At 41.9% G+C, this 9,251-nt stretch overlaps 1 long non-coding RNA gene across 1 annotated transcript; it reads right to left on the reverse strand.

The window, feature by feature from the left end:
* Positions 1-496: 496 nt before the first annotated feature.
* Positions 497-8,034, reverse strand: LOC125611433. Its single transcript, XR_007341618.1, has 7 exons — positions 6,980-8,034; positions 5,016-5,098; positions 4,860-4,935; positions 4,449-4,551; positions 4,012-4,259; positions 3,239-3,422; positions 497-1,428 (listed from the first exon to the last, which is right to left on the reverse strand). It is a non-coding gene; the product is annotated as an uncharacterized LOC125611433 (long non-coding RNA).
* Positions 8,035-9,251: the final 1,217 nt, after the last annotated feature.

Below are 9,251 nucleotides of genomic sequence, written 5' to 3' on the forward strand. Positions count from 1 at the left end.
ATTATTAATATGACTAATATACAAGAAAGCAATTTAAATGAGGGAAAGTTTATTTTTGCTCACATTTTCAAAGTTTTCAGCCCATGGTTGGCAAACACCATTTCTTTGGGTCCAAGGTCAATGACGGCATCATGGCAAAGGTGGAGAAGAACATAGAGATTCAGGTTAATGGCATTAAACTTTTTGATGAAATAACACTAGAAAAAATTTCAAACATTACAAATAAGTCGTACACATACACAATCCATACAGAATCTCAAAGAGAAAAGGTTAAGGAAAATAGCAGCCCTGGGGGCCGGGATGGTGGCTCAATGGCAGAACGCTTGCCTAGCATGTGTGAAGCACTGGGTTCAATTCTCAGCACCACATACAAATAAATAAAATAAAGACCCATTGGCAACTAAAACATTTTTATAAAAAGCAGCCCTGCAAGACATATCATAACCAAAATGACTAACATAGGAAAGAAGGAGAAATAATGAAAGATACACAAGAAAAACATCAGGTCACATTTATTTACATTCATATAAACTTATATTTGTATAAGTTTGATTATATTTATTTATAATGCCTCACTTCAAACTTCTCACCTTGGACTCTAAGAACAAGGGAGGTTGGAATGAAATATTCCAAGCTTTGAAAGAAAAACACTTGCCAACCAAGACTGCTACATCCAGCAAAGTTATGAACGGAACTAAAAATATCATAAGTGAAATAATCTAGATGCAGAATGTAAAGTGTTGTATGTTTTATCTCCGATGCAAAAGCTAGAGAGAAATATGAAAGAACAAACAAGGGATCACATAAAAATAGAAAGAAAATCACACAGCGATGAGCTACCTGACTGGTTACAAAGATGTAAGAGGGTAAAGCAGTAGCTACAGGATGAAATGTACTTTGGAATAAATAAAAATGCCCTGAAGCTTCTGAGAATTCTCTCTCAATGAGGACTTAAATTAAAAACAAAAGTCTATGCCCTAAGAAACATCAGATGAGTTAAGTGCCAGAGGAGAGGTACACTGCACATATATCAACTGAGGCTATGGAGACAGCTCATTCAGAAGTCCCTGGAGGGCAGCACAGAGTGCAGTGAGGGGAGGGCTGCTGGTACTCAGAAGAATCCCAGAACTCCTCACTTTCTTCACTTCAGTCATGGTTTTCATATCTTTTGGTAGATTCTTGGGTTTTGACATGTCTGTCCTAAGTACAATTCAATATCCATTTTTGCCATCTTTGCTTTTGGTCCAATTCTGCAGTATATCACAGCTTCTTTCCTCAAGTAACCTCAAGTCCATGGACAAAGGCTGGTTCTCCAACATAAACACAAGTACACAGTCTACTCTGATCAGCTAATGATGCACCAGGATCAAAAACATCATGTCTTGACCAGCAAACAGGGTGCAGGAACTTCCAAATCTCCAAACAGAGCTGCCAAAACAGGGACAGACAGATAATGGCCCATGAGCAGAATGCCAATGTCACCAGCAGCACAGCTGATGCCACGATATGCAATACTCACACACAGTGATCACCTACCAGGGTCATTATTATAAGGCCTGTTCCTGGAAAATGGGGTGCATGGTGTTAGCCAAAGACCAGTCACCAGACAATTCTACTCTCCCGAAAATACAAAGACCCCATCCATTCACAGCTCTACTTCCTTGGTCATAACAACTTCCTGTTCTCTCAACCCCAAACCTCAATATATGAGTAAGTCAGACTAGCACTATGCATCCGTTTCTTAACACTGATCTTAGATTGGTCTTTCCTTTTTCTCCTTCTCCTTGTGACTTTGAGAAGGTCCACTTCATGGTGCTGATCAATGTACCCACAACCTCACTTGCTAAAGACACACAGCTGAGCTCCCAGAGAAGCAACCTGTTAAATTTGAGGGAGGCCTTCCCACTGACGCAGGGCCTACACTGCAGGGACTCTTAGGAGGTCCAGACACTATTCCAGCTCCTGCAGTATCTGGCTTCTCAATTGCTGGGCCTCCCTGCTCCATGCTCGGAAGCCAGCTGCCAACATTGAGGGCTCCTTCTTCCCTTCAAGCACAAACAGGGAAGAGGTTTTGCTCCTGGATCTGTAGGTCTCACCAAGGTAGGATCCTCCATCTTGGCATGCTGTGCTTGTTCGGGGGATTGGGGGTATGAAGTGCAACATGCTGACATTTACATCAGGAAACCTGCATATTCGACTTTTCAGTGGCAAGGTAGCTCTTAAGATGGGTGAGCCTTAAGATACGTTGACTGTGACAGCAAAGTGTTACCAAAGACTCAGCTTATACAACTTGAAGACAAATGCCAGTGGGAAGACACTGTTTACTGGCAAAGGTAAAATAAACTGTCAAGTAGCAGAAGAGATACAAAAACTGTTTTGGGCAATGTGAGTTTGTTTTAAGTTATAAGAGTCATTGGTATACAAAAAATGAAACCAAGAACCCATCAACTACAGGGAAAAAGTCACAAGTAAGATGAATCAAATGTGACAAAGCCCTGCACTGAGCATTTGCACAAGACTCCTTACTAAGGAGGAAAAAACCAGTGCCAGATGGTGTTCAGAACCTGGATTTCACACTCACTGTTTCAATATGCTTAATAAGCAAAGGAAGGTCCCCTCTAAATAACACTCACATACATTTACCATGAAACACCTCCCCTACCCTGCAGCGACCCTACCTCACCCTTAGGTGCAGGCCCTACATCCTCGAGGACACACATCCCTACTGGGTGTGTGTCCCCAAGCTTGGCATTCTCTAACCTCTGCAAGAATCACTCAGCCAATGCCCAGACTCAAACTGCTACTCCTCAGCCAGTAGCCCCTGCACTGCCTCCCACTGCTTCCCCTCCCAGCAGTCCCACCCCACACAGCCTAACCCCCACAAGAACCCTGTCCTGACAGGGCCCTACCTCTTCCCCTTTCTGAAAGCTCCCCCTTCCTCCTACTCTCCTGCTGCTCCCCAATACCTAGACACACGTCCCATGGCTTCCAGGCAGCCAAAGCCCTGTGGTGCATGCAGAAGGCAGGTGGTTCTCCCAGTAGCAATGTTCAGAGGCACACTTCCCCATCATGTAGGCCACAACTAACCCACAGTTTGCCGCATTCCCCTGGAGTCAAGCACTACCCAGATTTGGGGGGGCTCTCATCCATCCTCAAGCATTGGTGGTGGTCTGCCAAGTGGATACTGAACAAGAGCCCACACTGCCTTGCTGCTCAAATGCAAACCAATGCCTCCTACCTTGCAGCAGGGCGTCCAAGGGTCTCCCATCCACTGACTCATGGCCACCCTCAGAATCTCTCTCCAGCACCTGCAAGATCACACTTGGTCTGAGTGTGAGACCTGATGTTTCTAGGGGTCATTCCCTTGGCATTGGAGCACCATCCTTCCTGTTCTATTTGGTGTCCCATCCCATCAATACAACCTGTCATACACAGAAAAGAAATGAGAGTGCAAAGTTATCAAGAAATACTCTTCACCAGAAACAGGCTCACTGACCTGAGGCTTAGAAACCTTCTCCTACTCAGCAATCAAGACCTGAAAACTACCAAGCCATGGATCATAGGCAACAGTGCTGCTATTTCCATACACTTCTAATACCAACCACAGTGTTTTACTAAGCATTCAGATAACAAGGATACATTAATCAAAACTGAGCATGAACAGAATGAGCTAAAATAACCCATGTTAACATTTTACTACCACAAATGTGTACAACTCTGATACATCTAAGTTTCTACTGGTCAAAATATAAACATCATTTACAGCAGAATGTGAGAGAAAATAAGAACTTCACTCCCACATGACTTTGTTTTTTTAAGTTTACATACAGAAGGCAACTGGAAGCAAGACAGATAAGGAAAGGCACGGCAATGTCCTCACTATTATTGCAGTACTAACAGATCAAGGCTAACCTAAAACAATTCCAGATTCTTCCATCTAGGAAAGACACACACAAATCTCAATATATGGCTAAATTTTTCTCACCTCATATCACTTCTGTTCAGAGATACCTTGAAGGATCATACTGCAGAATCCTTTGTCCTTCATACTCGAGAATGTCATGGTCTCCCTCAGGCTCAGAATAGTGGTGCCAGGATAAATCCTCAAAATTCTTTTGAGCACTTAATTGCACACCTATGAATTCTATTTGGACTCAAAGTCATCTCATCATGCACTTGAAAAAGGATCTCCTGTGGTCTTTCCCAGTGTCGATATAGGCACTGGGGACCATGTTGACGAAAACCACTGGACAGCTACTCTGTTTATTGGGAAAGACCAACGAAAAGAAAAGGTCAAGGAAGAAGTACACAAAATGTTTCTGGTAACGTTAAGTTGGTACATGGACGTGGAAATCTTTAGCATACAAAAGAGTGGATCCCTACCATTCCATTGAACTGGGATGAATGACCAGTGAAGAAGAAAATACCCACTCCTAAGACCCGCTCACCTGTCCTACAGACCTGCACTGGTCTTCTTCAGAGAACCTGAAGACCTGCGGGTTCTTCTTCAGAGGAAACACTACCACTGGCAGCTCACATTCTGAACCTTGACTTCAAATGACATGGCTTCAGGACACTTATTAATGAAAGAAATCTCTCCTCTATTCCACTCCAAGTGTGCTTCCCCTGCCCACTCCAATCCCCACATCCTAAAGCCCCAAGACACCCAACCCCTCCCTATTCCCAAGATGGGCATGCTATCACCTCTGCCAGGCTGCTGCTCTCAACAAACACCCAGACTTCACTTCCTCTGCTCTGCAGAGAACCCCTGCACCAGGGTCCAATGGTCTCCCCTCCCCTGTCTCCTCACCCCGACCTTCCTCAGCAAGACTGTGCTGGTCCCCTGGAGCCTTCCCTACCTGCTGCTGGGGTTGGGCTGGCAGGTGACATCATCCAGGACGGTACAGAAGAGTCCAGGTACCACAGTCCAGCCTCCTGGGAATGCAACCCTGCTTACATGAAGCAGGAAGTTTGTAATTCTTACTGAATTGAGATTAAATGTCATCTGTATCTACCTTGGGCTTCCCATCCAGGATCTGCTAACAGTGCTCATGTTTTCCGTGAGCCGTTCTTGTCATTTTCTGTGTACCTCTTCTATCTATAATAAAGTACACACTAAAAAAGGCTCATTTTCAGGAAACTTCAAAAGTTTTTGTGCATTTTTAAAAAATAAAAGATCTTTTAATCTATATTGCAAGCACATGGTGTCCTGCTCAAGAATTGCCCTTCCATGCAAGTACTCTGGAGACAAGTTCTGAAACAGGATGATGGGTACACAGGAAAGGGTGGGATGGTGTTCTGTGTACTTACATTTCTGTGTTTCAACATTTTAATAACAATACATTAAAAATAAAAATAAGGATGCTTCTGGGAACAACGGCCACCCCTGTCCAGGTGCAGTGGTGTACACCTGTCACCTCATCTACTCAGTAGGCTGAGACAGGATGTCTCAACTTTGAGGCCAGTGTCAACTTAGAGACTAGCACAACTTTTTTAAAAAAGTAAAAATATATGAGTACAGTTGTATGGTAAAGTGCCTTCGGATTCATTAGCCAAAAACAAAGAAAAAAGTGGGGGGGACATCTCCACTGGGAGCTGTCCTGGGCAGTTACTCCAGCTTTCCTCCCTGTGCACCCCCAGTCACACCCTCTCTTCTGCCCAGGTTTCTAAATTCTGGAGAAAAGCTGTGGCTGACTTATTAAGATGTGAACTGCTGTATAATGTTTCTTTAGATTTACAAAACCCAGAACACCTGGTGATCCTCCGATAAAATCAGAATGTGTCATGCCTCTTCTTAGTCTTTAGTTATATATCAACACAAAACAAGAAATATCTGTGGCTCTTAACATGCAGAAATAAATTTGTCAATTCAAAGAAAGTACAGGTACTGGCCCCAGAAAGTCAAGCTCCACTGTGATGGTCCATTCAGAAAGGAAGGAAAGGAGGCACTCCTGGATGACAAAAATCCTGGTAAGAAAAACCTTCCCTCCCATTGCCTCGCAATCCCATCTTTCTCTCCCTATAAAAACTCTTTGTGTCCCTGAGATCCCCAAGAGGACACTATGAGGATGACAGCACCCTCCCCCATCCCCCAGTGTGCTGGACCTTCAGTAAACCTGATTTCTTTCCCACTAATTCACATCTCCTCACTACTTGTTTCCCGTGATGAGGAGCCTGGGACCTGGGTCTGGTAACACCTGGAGTCTGCCAGTCTTCTCTATCACTGATGATGACACCAAAACCTTTTAGAAAAACTCCCTTTTACCTTGTGTCTACAGGCTCCTGTTTCAAGAAATGATTCTATTTTCAGAGTAGCCCTTTTATACACATAGTGGTTTGTGAAGAAATGCTGATTATGGAGTGCTTACACCTTGTAGCAACTCTGCAGGGTGCTAGTCATCAAAAGGTACAGCCCAGCATGTGTTTACTTCCATAGGTTCTCAACAAGCTTACAAAAGGCTCACACACGGTTTACAGAGTGGAAAGAATCATGAGCCCACACACCTCTTGATGCACCACCTCCAGGGTGCAGAAGCAGACCATCTTTATCTTCTCCCTGAAGCAACCAAAAACAGATCATTTTACCAACTAGTCTGGAACCTCACACTTCAAAATGAACCCCTAGGAGGGGACTATTTGCCAGCTGTTGGACAAAGGTCAGGTGCCTCCCAGGATACAAGCTTTGTTTTCACCACATGCTCTGAATGAACTATGCTGGACAATTCACATAGTTGTGCTTTGACATCTCCCAAGCTCTTAGATCTTTTTATCTAAAAGACACTGAATGTGCCTCAAACTTTTATTGAACTACCACCTGATTAATAGTTTACTATTAAATTCCTTAAAAAGATGATCCTTTAGAAAGTTAATCAGAGGAGAAATTCACAGAGGGGCCCTGTCTAGTTATAAACCTGTTACTGTGAAGCAGAATAAAATCATTCCCTGATATAAGTAGGGTAGAGAAGTCCTTTTCACTTACTCTTCCATCTGCTTCTGATCTTAGAATTTTGCTTCTCTTATCTATTCCTGCATCTGTTTATCCATTTTCTTCTTTAATTCTTTCTTCTCTCTGAAGTCAAAATGGAAATACAAGAGGGGAAAAGCAGGCAAAACAAATGACAGTTTGGATTAGTCAATTTATATACATGTATCAGTTGTAATGAGAATACAGGCTTCTGAGTTCTTTCACTGACTGTTCTAACACCCTTCAGCAACATCTGTCAACTTTTGGATGAACCAATTGGTTGGTTTTTTTTTTTTGTATGATTACAAGCAGAGCCTCTCCCCCTACCTCACTCACCCAAACATCTGTGGTTAGAAAATCTGTGATGAATGCTAAACAATATTTAAATTGTCAGATATCTAACACTGGCAAAGAGGACATAATGTTAGACCGTCATATTATCTGGGCTGATGGGTTTTAATAAGAATGTCTTATTATCTCTATTCAAACAAACTGAATTCATTAGATTGTTGGGCCTGTTACTGCAGCTTGGCTCAGGGCAAACACAACTAACAGTGCAGAGCTAGGTTTCCATCTGTACTCTATGCCTTACTGAAACTGGGATTTGGTTAAAGGGCCTACATTTTGTGAACCTACATTCTTGATTTTTAATAAGGTTATTACTGACTTTATCTCTTGAAGATATGACTCTTAAAAATGATACGGGTTGGGGCTATGGCTCAGTGGCAGAGCTCTTGCCTAGCTTGTGTGAAGCACTGGGTTTGATCCTCAGCACCACATAAAAGTAAACAAATAGAATAAAGGCATTATGTCCATCTACAGCTACAATTTTTTTAAATGAGCATGATACACATGTAAGTTACAATCCATGGTGAGTTATATTCTTGGTTTTTATAATCTACGGTAAGTTATATTCTTGGTTTCCATGTATCATTAATCACTGAACTGCTTCAAGAATTACGTGAGTTGCCCAACTAGAAACCATCTTCATAGCAAAGGAAACCATCAAGAATGTGAAGAGGGCTGGGGATGTGGCTCAAGCGGTAGCGCACTCGCCTGGCATGCCTGCGGCCCAGGTTCGATCCTCAGCACCACATACAAACAAACATGTTGTGTCCACCGAAAACTAAAAAATAAATATTAAAAAAATTCTCTCTCTCTCTCTCTCTTAAAAAAAAAAAAAGAATGTGAAGAGAACCTACAATGGGAGAAAATCTTTGCCACCTGCACATCGGGTTGAGCACGCATCTTCGGGATATATAAAGAAATCATGCAATGTAAAAACAAGTATCCCAATCACCAAATGTGAAAAGGAACTGAACAGGCACATCACAGAAGATATACAAATGGCCAACAAACAAATACAATTTACACATTGTCTGGGGAATTTAAAATTTAGATTAGTTTACCCTAAAATATGCATTGGGTTTTTTTGGATTTAAATCTTTTCTTTTCAATATCTTTATTTTGTTTTTATGTGGTGTTGAGGATCGAACCTAGTGCCTCACATGTGCAAGGCAAGTGCTCTTCCACTGAGCCATAACCCCAGCCTGCATTGTTTTACAAATGTGAAATGTAATGAGTATATTCAGAGGTCACAAATCTGAAACTTTTCACATATGCTTCAAATGTTAGCATTTCTTTTACTAAATTTTTTTTAATTGTAGACAGTCTTTTATTTATTTTTATGTGATGCTAAGGATTGAACCCAGTGCCTCACGCCTGTAAGGCAAGCACTCTACCACTGAGCTACAGTCCCAGCCCTAGCATTTCTTTTTGTGCCTTTTATACATCTACACCCCCCCCACACACACACACACATTAAATTTATTTCTTCTACTTTAGCATTGATGTCATCCAATTGTCCCATCACTCTCCAAATTTCTTTATGTGGCTTCTTGTCTTTTTTGAACATTGCTGACAGTCGGTTAACCCGCAAGTGCTAACTTTCAAGCTATACTTACAAATGACCATCCAAACACTCAGCCTTCTGTGTGTACTGGCAGGGGTGTTATAGCCTAGGGCTTTCAAATTTTGAGTCTAATTATTTTCATTCATTGTTTTCAATTGCACCACTGCAATGACGAATCATACTTGACTGCTAAATTCAAAACTTAAATGAATAGCTGTTTTCATAGTTATTAAAATAAAGAGAATAGCAAAGATAATCTGGTATAGAACTTTCCATCAGAATGATTTTGTAAAAGTACTTAGAGAATAATGAAGGGATAGAGGCTTGGTGCCTTCATTCACAAAATCTATTAATTTTCTGAGAACACTTATCATA

This window comes from Marmota marmota, unplaced genomic scaffold, assembly GCF_001458135.2.
Source record: "Marmota marmota marmota unplaced genomic scaffold, marMar, whole genome shotgun sequence".
NCBI lineage: Eukaryota > Metazoa > Chordata > Mammalia > Rodentia > Sciuridae > Marmota > Marmota marmota.